This window comes from Alligator mississippiensis, chromosome 7 (assembly GCF_030867095.1).
Source record: "Alligator mississippiensis isolate rAllMis1 chromosome 7, rAllMis1, whole genome shotgun sequence".
NCBI classification, from domain to species: Eukaryota; Metazoa; Chordata; order Crocodylia; family Alligatoridae; genus Alligator; species Alligator mississippiensis.
Window position 1 is genome coordinate 88,930,285 of NC_081830.1, and position 12,157 is coordinate 88,942,441.

Consider the following 12,157-nt stretch of genomic DNA (forward strand, 5'->3'; position numbering starts at 1 on the left):
TGCATTAGCGTCCATCCCTCCCACATACAAGACACCGGCAGCGCGCTGGTAGCAAGCCACGAGGCACCCCTGCCATGGGCTGCCAGCCGTGCAGCACAGGCTTGGCCCGGTCCGTCGTGAGCCAAGGCACCCGAGGGCTCCAGCAACCCAGGGAAAAGCAGATGCAGCTGGTGGGGGTTTCCCTGAGCCGGAGCAGGACGTCTCAGGCCCAGAGAAGACCTGGGTAGACCCTGATAATGACCCCGCTTCCTCGCCCCTCCCAGCCGACGGGTCGGCGCTGCCAGCCGGAGACAGTCACTTCTCCCAACAGAGCCGCGGCCGGCTGATAAGGAAGTCAGTTAGCCCAAGACAGACCTCCTTCATCTCTGCCACGACACGGCGGCCTGTAATAAAGTAGTAAATCACACCCAGGTTCGTCCTGGGGAAGATGGGCAGGACACAAGGGGCCGGGACTGCACAGCAGCCTGGGGCCCAGGAGACTCGAACGCACGGAGATTCCTCTCCGGGATGAAACTGCCCTTGCAATAATCGTTTACTGGCCGGTCTGGGGATGAAGCAGCAGGAGAGGGGACGGCTCTCAGGCCCCAGGGAAGAGCCAGGTATTTCCTGCCGTTTGCCTGGGACTGGCAAAGGGAGACGAAAGTCAACTCTTCCAAACAGACCGTGGAAGAGAAATTTGGAAATATGAAGACCTGGAGACGCTGAAATGATCTCATCGAAATGTTTGTACGTGCTGTATCCCTTACACCCAGTATAAACCGGGCCCGTCTACACGAGGTGCTAGAAGAGCAGCAGACTAATCCTACTGTGGATTGGTGTCGCCTAAAAGACATGTGCCGGCGCTACTGTGCCGGCGTGCTAATGACGGCGCATTACATTAATACCTGTTATTCATAGATTCATAGATGTTAGGGTCGGAAGGGACCTCAATAGATCATCAAGTCCGACCCCCTGCATAGGCAGGAAAGAGTGCTGGGTCTAGATGACCCCAGCTAGATACTCGTCTAACCTCCTCTTGAAGACCCCCAGGGTAGGGGAGAGCACCACCTCCCTTGGGAGCCCGTTCCAGACCGTGGCCACTCGAACTGTGAAGAAGTTCTTCCTAATGTCCAGTCTAAATCTGCTCTCCGCTAGCTTGTGGCCATTGTTTCTTGTAACCCCCGGGGGCGCCTTGGTGAATAAATCCTCACCAATTCCCTTCTGTGCCCCCATGATGAACTTATAGGCAGCCACAAGGTCGCCTCTCAAACTTCTCTTGCGGAGGCTGAAAAGGTCCAGTTTCTCTAGTCTCTCCTCGTAGGGCTTGGTCTGCAGGCCCTTGACCATACGAGTGGCCCTTCTCTGGACCCTCTCCAGGTTATCCGCTCCCTCTTGAAGTGTGGTGCCCAGAATTGCACGCAGTACTCCAACTGCGGTCTGACCAGTGCCCGATAGAGGGGAAGTATCACCTCCCTGGACCTGTTCGTCATGCATCTGCTGATGCACGATAAAGTGCCATTGGCTTTTCTGATGGCTTCGTCACACCGACGACTCATGTTCATCTTGGAGTCCACTAGGACTCCAAGATCCCTTTCCACCTCTGTGCCACCCAGCAGGTCATTCCCTAGGCTGTAGGTGTGCTGGACATCTTTCCTCCCTAGGTGCAGCACTTTGCATTTCTCCTTGTTGAACTGCATCCTGTTGTTTTCTGCCCACTTGTCCAACCTGTCCAGGTCTGCCTGCAGCTGTTCCCTGCCCTCCGGCGTGTCCACTTCTCCCCACAGCTTTGTGTCATCTGCAAACTTGGACAGAGTACACTTCACTCCCTCGTCCAAGTCACTGATGAAGACATTAAAGAGTATCGGTCCAAGGACCGAGCCCTGCGGGACCCCACTGCCCACACCCTTCCAGGTCGAGACCGACCCATCCACCACGACTCTCTGGGTGCGACCCTCCAGCCAATTTGCCACCCACCGGACTGTGTAGTTATCCACGTCACAGCCTCTTAACTTGTTCACCAGTATGGGGTGGGATACCGTATCCAAGGCCTTCCTGAAGTCTAAGTATACGACATCCACCCCTCCTCCTGTGTCCAGGTGTTTTGTAACCTGGTCATAAAAAGAGACTAGATTAGTCAGGCATGATCTGCCTGCCACGAACCTGTGCTGGTTTCCCGTCAGCATCATTTTTCCTGCTGGGCTCTCGCAAATGTTAGCCTTGATTATTTTTTCAAAGACTTTGCCAAGACTTTTTTCAAGTGACTTTGCCACTTTTTCAAAGACTTTAGTACCTGTTATTGCAGGTACTAAACCCAATGTGCCGCACTTCCAGCACATCAATGAATGTGCCCACTGGTGCACACAACCATATCACAGTACATGAGATATAAATACGACATTAATGAAAAGTTTTTCAAGGCTAGCCACTGTGATTGAACTCCCTTGAAATAATTCAATTTCCAGGCAATGGTATTTTCCTGTGGAAACCCAGTCTATTGAAAAGATTCCCACCAGCTCAAACAGCTCTTCCCATGGAGCTTCAACAAAGAGGTCTGGAAGAATAACCGAACTGCATTTTCCTGATTGAATGACTGCTGAGACTTGCGCGTGTAGTATGAAACCCACATACAAGAAACCTTGCACGGGGCCACCGCGATGCCTCGCAGCAGCCGCAGAAGAAAGAGCATCTGCATTTGTCTCGTCCAAAAGACTTTGCTCCAAGTCAGAGCGAAGCCGGCGGAGTCGGAGACCTTTGCACTTGGTTGCAGTTTGGCATCTTCTGCTCAGCTTGATGAAGACTCTGCGCAATTCAGCTCCACGGTGGGTCTGAGCCCCCGGGGAAGCGATCCTGCGAGGAGTTTGTATCGCGACACCCCTGCTCCGTCTGAACTCAACCCACCCGGCCTACGCCCTCCGTCAACGGGCAGAGCATTTACCCGCTCCTCTCCGGGGACATTGCCAGGCTCGTTGCGTATGCCTACGTGAAGGGCTGCAAGAGATGGAGACTGCAACTGGGTGCACATTGCCCGGTGAGCACCGTTCATTTCCCAGCGCTGCCCGGGTTGCAGAGCACGGCGCCCGGCCCGCGAGGCGGAGAGTTTGCTCCGTGACGGCGCACGTCCCCGGCGAAGCCCCGGGGTGAAGAACCCAAGACCTCGCGTGGCCGAACGAGCTATTTCCCAACTGCTTTTGGAGCAAACTTCCCGAAGGCATCTGCAGCACCGCGGCCCTGACCCGGCACGGAGGATCACCAGAAAGAGCCTTTGTCTCTTTATTAAGGCCTTTAGCAAACGTGACTATTACATTCATATTATATTTCTCTGTTTTGTACCAACACGTTTAAGTCGTGCTAAGAGGATTACGGTTACGCGGCGCCGGTCTCTCCTCAAATGGGCTGACTAAAGGGGCTCTTGTTCAACAGCGCTCTCGCTAATGCCCGGCGCTTTTCTCCCGCACCTCGCTGTGCCGGCGTCCGCCCCGGCTCCAGTCCACCCCTCGTTGACTCCCGGCGCCCCTCTCCCCCGCGCCCCCTTCCCCGCCCTTGATGCTTTAATCAAGCTGAAGATGAACATTAGCGCTTGGTTCACCTGCCCTGGAAAGGGAAAGGGCAGCTTCATCAAACCCTTTGCATCTCCGCAGAGAAATGTAGCCTTTTGCCTTTCCCCGAGTGAATGCCTTTTCTAGAGGGGCTTCAGCCTGTTTTTGCAGGGAGCCTCACAGATGTTGACATTTTTTTTCTTTGCCGGGTTAAGACGCCTTCTATAGGCCTTTCTTCTTCATTTGTTACTTCTTTATTATCCAAGAGGGTTTTCTTCCCCCTTCCCGAGGGCTGAGTCAGTTCTCTGAAGAGAGCAGTGGTTGCCAGGCTCATTATTATCTCGGGCCCTTTTTCATCCTCCCAGAAGGCAGGCCCCGGGACGTGGGCTCCTTTGTGGCCGAGCAGCAGGTAGCTGTGACGAGGCAGGGTCACGGCTCTGAACAGCTCCGGGTCCCCTTTGTGCTCCCTCCTCTTGCTTGCCGCACGCTTGTCCGCGGATGTGAAAGGTCAGGAGCACGCCGAGGCTCCATACCTGGGCTTTTGTCTCTGCCCGCTGGCGAGAGCTCATGGAAATCTCCGGTCGAGAGCAATCGCAGGGAAGAGGCAGAGGCAGAGGCAGAGGGAGAAGGAGGATGCCGACACCATCCCTGCCCCGCGGAGCCAGGCACTGCGCGGGGTTGCACGCAGCATCCGGCGTCGCATCCAGCTCCGCAGGGGCCAGCGGGGTCAGGTGCTGCCAGCCCACCCCTCCGGGACCCGAGGGCAAGGCTGGGAGGGAAAAGATGTAGAGGAAAGGCAGGAATGGACGGAGATGGGAGGCTTTGGGCAAGTCCCTTCGGCTTCCTGCCTCCCCGCCTGACAAGCGCCGAGACAACCTAGCAAGCTCGAGCCTTCAGGACAGGCTGCCTGGGGCTGCAACCTCTCCAGGAGGTCGGGGTGCTTTCTCACGCCCGGCACGCTTGCAGGCGGCCCTCCCAAGTCCTCCCACACTGCTGGCACGGCTGTGTGCCCCCCGCTACGCTCTGCCAGTCCCCAGGTTTCCTGAGTTATCAGCAAAGCTATCAGCCGCGCCACCCCACGCTGCCCAGGGCCACGCGCTCGGAGCTGCGCCGGCAGCGCTGGCACGGGCACATTTCGGACATGGAGCAGTCAGACGGGCGGTGCTCCAGGCCCAGGGCAGCAAAGCTCCTGGTTCGAAGCTCACGGTGATGCCCTCAGAAGTGGGCTGCGACACGTACCTCCGGGGCCTGAGTGCATTTGCTTCTGGGCACAAAGTGGTAGAGCCACGGCCGTGGTCTGGACTCACCCCCCGCACCCAGGGAGCTGCTCGCACTTCGCACCAAAAACACAACCCCTCGTGCACATGTGCACACTCACACAGAGAACATAACCCGTGGGCCATCTACCCTGTGTCCTCTCTCCTACGGCGGCAGGAGGAGAGCCTATGAAGAGGGCACACCCAGAGTGTCAGACCCTCCCTGGCATCGCACACTCAGACAATGAGGGTTGGAGGGACCTCAAGAGTCACATCCAGTCCAACCCCACCTCCACCATCCCAGCCAAGCTTGGTCCACCCGGGGCTTCAACACCTCCAGGGATGGAGACTGCCCCACCTCGTTGTGTATCCCTGGTTTAGGGAGGGCAGAGGATACAACCCTAAACCACGACAACCCCAACTGCTGTGTTCAATAGCTATGAAGACCTCTATAAGCCACGAATGTGCCTGGCTGCTTTCCGACCCTGGCTGTACCCTCGGCCCCCACCCCCTCCCGCGGCGAGGTGACCCACGTGCTGCACAACGACGTCCTTTCCCTCCTTAGGTTCAAACCTGACTCCTGCTCATCGCAGCACGTTCCCCTCCTGCCGCTGCTCGGGGTTCACCGTGTGCACAGCTTTTATGAATGCATAGGCGTTAACGGTTCCCTCCCGAAATGCAGGTACCCCAAGGCAGTCCCTCGCGCACCCGGAGATGCTGCTCGCAGGAGCGCGCCTTTGTGCGACACGGCTCTCAGGGCAGGCCTCCTCCTTCAAGAGGAGCTTCAGGAGCCATCCAAACAAACAATCCTGCAGCCCCCGCGCGTGATCCGCCTGCCCCCGAGACAAGCCGCGAAGCAGCGTGGTGCTGGCTCAGCGTGAGGGCGCGGAGGTTACAGGTACTTTTCATCCCGCCACGCAGGAGAGCGCCCACGTCCCGCTGCTAGAAATTTGTCTACAATGTCTCTCCTTTGAGCGGCGACGGGGTCCGGCTGATACGATAACTCGATTACGGCCGGGGACGCGACGCGCAGGCACAGGGGGAGCTCAAAGGCAGCCGTGCTCCCGGCCCTTAACCTCTCCTCGGGAGCTCGCAGATTTTATATAGTAATTGGTCCATTGTCCTTCTGCCAAAGGCATCTCCAGAAGCTGAGAAATAACCCTCCAGCGGCTCCTTGTTCAGAGCAGCTCCCAGTGTTACCAGCACAATCCAGTCCAGGCATCGTGGATACTGGGCGCTGAACTCTATGGACGGGGGGTGGTTTCTGCCTAGAGCAGGGGCTTTCAACCCGCAGCCCACAGACTACGTCTAAGGGGTCCACGAGAGACGACTACGATCAACCAAAAGCATGCGAATGCCCGCCCTTCCCATTCAGAGGGGTCCGCACTTCCCTTCGAGACTTTGCAGATAAAAGGTGGAAAACCACTGGTCACAGACGGACCCCCGTTTATTCATCCCACCTACATGGCTTTTGCCACGGACCGGGGGGGAAGACAGCAACTTCCACAGCCGGCGTGGGATGTTTCTAGTTACTTGTTCTCCAAAAGCAGGTTTTGGCCCTGCTTGGCACGATGCCTTTGGGGAAGGGCAGAGCTGGCACAAGGGTCTGCATGGCAGAGAGGTCCTCGCGGAGGTGGCGGTGGTGCAAGGAGCTGTGGGATGCATCAGGATGCAGGATCCCACGTCGCTGCCGCATCACACCCCTGCCACAGAGGCAACAGAAGAAGCCTCTTTTTGGCACGATGCCCCCTCCCTGCCCTGGAGTCGGTCACCATTGGGCATTCGCGTTGTGACAAGCGTGCAACACGCCTGGGCCAAACCATGGCCTCTGTTTTGCACTGCTTGTGTTAGGGGCTGGACGCAGGCCGAGGCTGGTTGTTGCAAGGCAGTCCGGGCCAAGCCCCAGTAGAGCGGCCACAGAGCACAGCGGAGCCATCGCCCGGGTCGTCCCTCCACGCTGGCCCAGCCCCACGGAGCAAAGGGGACGGGGACGGGAGTCCTCAGCTCGGGGGCCTGACAGTGCCCTGAGCCCAGCCCCTGCCTCGCACAGCTTGCCACCACCCCGCGCGGGAGGACAAGCTGGAGGGAGAAGGGCTTCGGGGCTCTGCCGGGAGCCCGGATGAGCCCCAGGCTCGCAGGAGGAGAGGAGCAGCCCGAGGAAGGATTGTGCCCCGGGGTCTGGTTGTTCTGCACTGGGCCAAGCGGCTCCATGTGCAGCCGGAGGGACTATACCCTTTGCACAAGCAGGTCAGAGAAAGTCACAGTTCGGCCTCCTGCAACCCGCTTCCTTGGCCACGCCGAGCGTGGCTCTCCACGCGTCCCTTGCAGACCCCGGGCATCATGCAGCGTGTACCTGCCCAGCCGTGCCCGCGCCCAAGCCAAGGGAACTGCCTTGCCCTGTGCCAACTACCAGCCTGGCCCCATTCCTCTCCTCCAGCCAAATTGTTTTCTAAATCCTGCCTTTTGTTTCCTTCCCCGAGCGCTCCTGCAAGCTTCGTGCCTCCGCCGCGCCCGTGCGCGCGCACGCAGAGGCGCATTACAGATGCGGTGACCTTCGTCGCAGGCTGCGGCGGTGTTCACACAGGCATTACGAGCACCGAGGTTTATAACCCAGAAAATCTGCACCATAAAGGTCTCTAAATAGCGGGGGGAAGGGGCGTTCCAGCCTGCCCAGAGTTACTTTCATTCCATTGTGCCTTTTCAGCGTTGCATTAACGAAGCCAAAGGAGGGGGATTTTTAATGGCTCCAAGGGAACAAAGCCGGGACATTCTGCCCGGCTTCATTACAGAATCATCTGCAAGGCTCGAGGAACATTTCCCACTAATTATCATAAATAGCCGAAAAAAATCTTTCACTGGGGAAGCAGGTTCCATCTGCCCCTCTGTGTTTCCTCACCTCCCGCCCCAAAGGCGCGACACTCCCCCGTACAATGCGGGGACTTTATCATCTCTCCGCGCGCGCACGGGCTGCTAAAGAAATACAAACAGGCCGCAGATTAACATTGCCCGCCCGCACCCTGAACAAATAGCCGGCTTCCGCCCCGTCGGGCGCCCGCTCCCATGGCAGGGCCCGCGGCGGAAATCTGGGGGCAGCGGGAAAGGGCCGTGAGCGCAGAAGAGATGCCACGGGGCCTCCTCGCCTGCTGTCCGTGGCGGGGAGCGCACGCACCAGGCGGGAGGCGCGAAGCAGGGCTCCCAGCCCGGGCACGTCTGCGAGCATCCCCATGCACGCGGCCTGGGTCTCCTCCCGCCAGCCCAGCCCAGCGGCCCCCTGCTTCGCGGACAGGCAGTGGCGGTGGAGACACGAAGAACGAATAGCCCCGAGGGACTTCGGGGATCCCCCCCAGCCGGTCTCCAGCCGCAGGGCAGTCTCCCCCAGAGCCACTGCCGGGGATGCTGCCTTCATTGCGGGAGCGGCGAATGCCCGGTGGGAGAGCAGCAAGTGCAAAGGCTGAGCGGCTTCAGCGGGGCTGGCTCCGGGTGGCCAGCTGGTGCACATCAGCGCCGCGGCTTACCCCAGCCAATAATGGGCTCAGCAGCGAGGGACGGCAGCCAGAGCCAGGAGCCTACGAGGGGAAGTCCCCCAGCGTTATCCAGACCACTCGCCGGCCTTGCTGCTCTCGGGCCAGCCACGCTGGGGTCAGAGCAAGAGGATGTCCCTGCCACCCCCAGGCCACCCCGGGGTCAGAGCAGGAGGATGCCCCTGCCACCCCCGGGCCACGCCGAGCAGCGAGGACAGGCAGGCACCACCATCACGCTGCTACCAGGGACCAGCGCGGTGAGGGTGGGTCTTTGGCCCGTCTGCGCTCTCGGGCAGGCAGATCCCAGCGGAGACACCGGGGCCGGCAGGACGGCGACGCCGGGGCATTCACCCGACCCAGACGGGTCACTGGTCCCCGGAGCAGCGTCAGCCCCATCCCCGCACCGTTGGGAGCAGCTCGTGCCCCGTCGGGGCAGGCGGCGCGGAGGCGGGGGGCTCCGGCTCTGCCTGGCGACGAAGCTGGCACACTTCACGCGTGTGAGGGGGGAGAGCGCAGGAAGCAGCCCCGCTCGCTTGCGGCTTTGCCTCGTAACAGCTGCCGAAGAGCTGCTGCTCGGCTGTAGCCCGGGGCCCAGGTGCTTTTCCCAGCCAGCTCCCCCCAGACCTCGCGCCCCAGCAAGGGACCCTTGCCGGCCCTTCCCATACCCACGTCCCTCTGTCCTGTCCCCACGTGCTTGGCCGTGCAGCCCCCGGGGCGTGATGCGAGGGCTGGACAGAAACCCACGGCCACGACCGGCCCCGCGAGCATCACATCCACGCTGCAGCCACGCTGTCCCCGCGCCAGCGCCCCCGCCCCCACCCAGCACATCTGCGCTCAATTTTTATCAGCTCGTTAGCAGTGCCCCGAGAGGAAGCCGAGGCCGGGGGCGGCGAGCGGGTCCCGCAGCGGGGAGTGGGTGGGTATTAGCGTGGCGCAGGCCCCGGTTATCTCGCCTCTGCCTGTGCAGGTGTTGAGCCCCCCAGGATCAGCCACAAGAAAGGCCCCTCATCGCGTCAGAGCGGCTGCCTTCCTGCCCGCCCCGGGGCACGGCGCCGGCGGGGACCCAGAGACGGCCTCGCGGCAGGAAGCGAGCGGGGGCAGGAGCCGAGCGCCGGGCGGGCCGGCTGGGGCCTGGGGCCCAGCATCCTCAGCGCCGGCCCCATGAAGGCGGGGATCCTCGTGTGGGCACGAAGCCCGCGGGGCTGCAGCACCGGTCCAAGGCTCACAGACACGCACCTCGTGCCCGTGGTGGCTCCAGGCAACTCGGCTGTGAAGGGCCGTGCTGCACGTCCGCAGCGGGGGTAACGCCGACTGCCCCCGCGGGGAACGGGACAGCCTGTGCGGTGCCCATGGGGACAGGACGTCTGCCTCGAGTCCCAGCTGGTCCTACACGAGCGCTGCCAGGCCCCGGAGACGACCCCTGACAAGAGGAACGTGTAAAGCAGGCTGCCCGGTCCCCCTCGCCCTCTCCCTTTGGGCTTGTCCCACCACCATGGCAGCTCTCCTCACCCCCCAGGTCTGCAAACACCCCTTGGACACAACCTACCGAGCCCCACATCCCCCAGAGAGTCGGGCCATTCCTCCCAGACGGGCCAAGGAGTCACAACAGGATAAGTGATTTGACAATGGCTTCACAACAAGGCAGTGGCAGAGACAACGCGACCTCCTGGTTGCTGGCCTCCTGCTATAAGCGTGAGCTCCCCCCCCACATCGAGACGTGCAGCCGACCCAGGAGCCGAAGCCACCCCGGGCTGCCCGTTCTGTGCAGACGCGGAGCCAACCCCTCAGGAGCCGCTCGAGCCAGGCACGCCTGGAGGCTGCTGCTGATTTGGGGGCAGCCCAGGGTGCATTAGGCCCTTCCAGAGAGACAGCCCGAGCGGGGATTACGGGACATGGGGCAGGATTGTATTGTGCTGATCTCGCCCTCAGGCTCCCCCGCTTTTAAAGAGCGAGACGACCTGTAGCTACGCACCAGGGCTCTGCTCCCAGCGCCTCCCCGAGGGCTCTCACAGCTGCCAGGAAGCGCGCACACGCTCGCAGCTGTGTCATCGCCCGGGCGGCCTGGCCTCCCCTCCCATCCCTGTCCCCTGTAGATGTGCTGCGCCCTTGCTCCTTCCTCCAGCGTTTCCCAGACGTCACGCAGCCTCCGGGCCGCAGCTGGAGGTCCTGCAATGCTGCACGGGGACGTGCACGACGCTCTTCCCCTCTCGTGCTATGCGGGGCAGGCGAGACCCACCCAGCCCTGGGGCCTGGCCTGCTAGGTCGCTCCCCGGTCCCCTGCCAGTGGCACGATGCCTGTCCACGCTCAAAGTCAGATCCGAGGGAGGCAGGAGGTGGCTGCAGCAGGGCCCCAGGTGCAGCAAGGGGACCTGGGCATAGAGGACCTGCCTTGTAATACGTGAGAGCTGGGGTTGTCACGTCACGCACTCGCCTGGCACCACGGGGCCGGGACTGTGAGGGAGACGCATCAACTCTTGCAAGACTCGCAGGAGGGTGAAAGCCGGCAACACGGAGGTCTGCGGAAGAGAGCACGCGGGGTATGTGTCCCCTCGGGGCCAGCCTGCACGGACTGAATTAGACCCCGTTTCTGCCCCCGGGTGGGGGGTTACAGGTGGCCCGCACACAAAAGGAAAGCAAAGCAGTTGCACCGCTCATACGATGACCTTGTCTAGGCTCTCCGAGCGATCCGAACCTCTTCTGTCAGCCGCCAGCGTGCGTCTACATGTGCATTAATGTGCTTTAGTTAATGCGCATTAAATCTGGTACCTCCATTGTGAGGTACTAGGAAAATGCGCATTAGTCTCTTAATGCGCATTAACTAAAGAGCATGGTTTTTAAGTGATTCTTAAATGTACATTAGCCTGTTTTAATGCACATTAGCTAAATAGCATGCTTTAATGCTCATTAAAATAGGCTAATTAAAGTGCATGTGTAGATACGCCCGAAAGAAATGCTACTGTGGTCTTCTCAACGGCAGTGTCACCACTAAGGACTGCCAGCAAACCTGCAAGCACAGCCCCTCGCACGTCCCTTTGGCCCTGGCCGGGGCCAGTCACCAAGGTGACGGCACACGTCGGCCGTCCCGCGGGCACAAGTCACCCAGACTGGACGTCAGCGGAGTCAATCGAGGCCTCGGCTGTCGTTCAGGAGGGATTGCAGCTGAGCTCGCTGGCGGGGCCCATCCAAACCCGCTGCTCCCCCGAGGCTGCGCCGTGCAATGATTTAGAAAGGGGATTTTCTTTTTTTCAGAGGGGGGATTTAGAGAGGAAGGTGTTTCCTCCCCGCGGGGAAGCTCAGCCCCAGGGTCACGCGCAGCTGTCTGAACTCAGCACAAGACGAAGCACAGGAAACCCCTGCAGGAGATTACAAGAAGAAAGACCCCGGGATCAAAGCATTCACCTGGCTGGCGTGTGACAGGGGCAGAGGCCTGAAAGACCAGGAAAGCATCTGTGTGCGTGTGCTGGGGGGAACGGAGCAGGCTAGGAGCTTAATGACAGGCGCCCGCCTCGGCCTGTCTGGCAGCACGAGGGAGGGAGACACCGAGATAACGAGCCTGGTCCCCCGTGCCAGCGGAGGTGGGAAGGGGCTCCACGCAGGCCTGGCCCCCTGGCATGCACAGGCTAATAAGAGGATGGAGAGCTGCAGTCTGCGATGTCTGGGCTGCTGCTGCCCAGCACCCTCCAGGGCAAAGGCGCTTTGGAAACGAGGGGAAAGAGGGATGCAAAAGGAGGAAGATTTTGCTGGTTTGTTTGTTTTTTTAAAGGAAATTTTTGTGTCCCCCCCAGGTCAAATTAGCAAATCAGCCAGCTCAGCTCCAAATCCTATGAATCATTTAAGAGCCAGATGTGGCCCTACTACGTGCCAG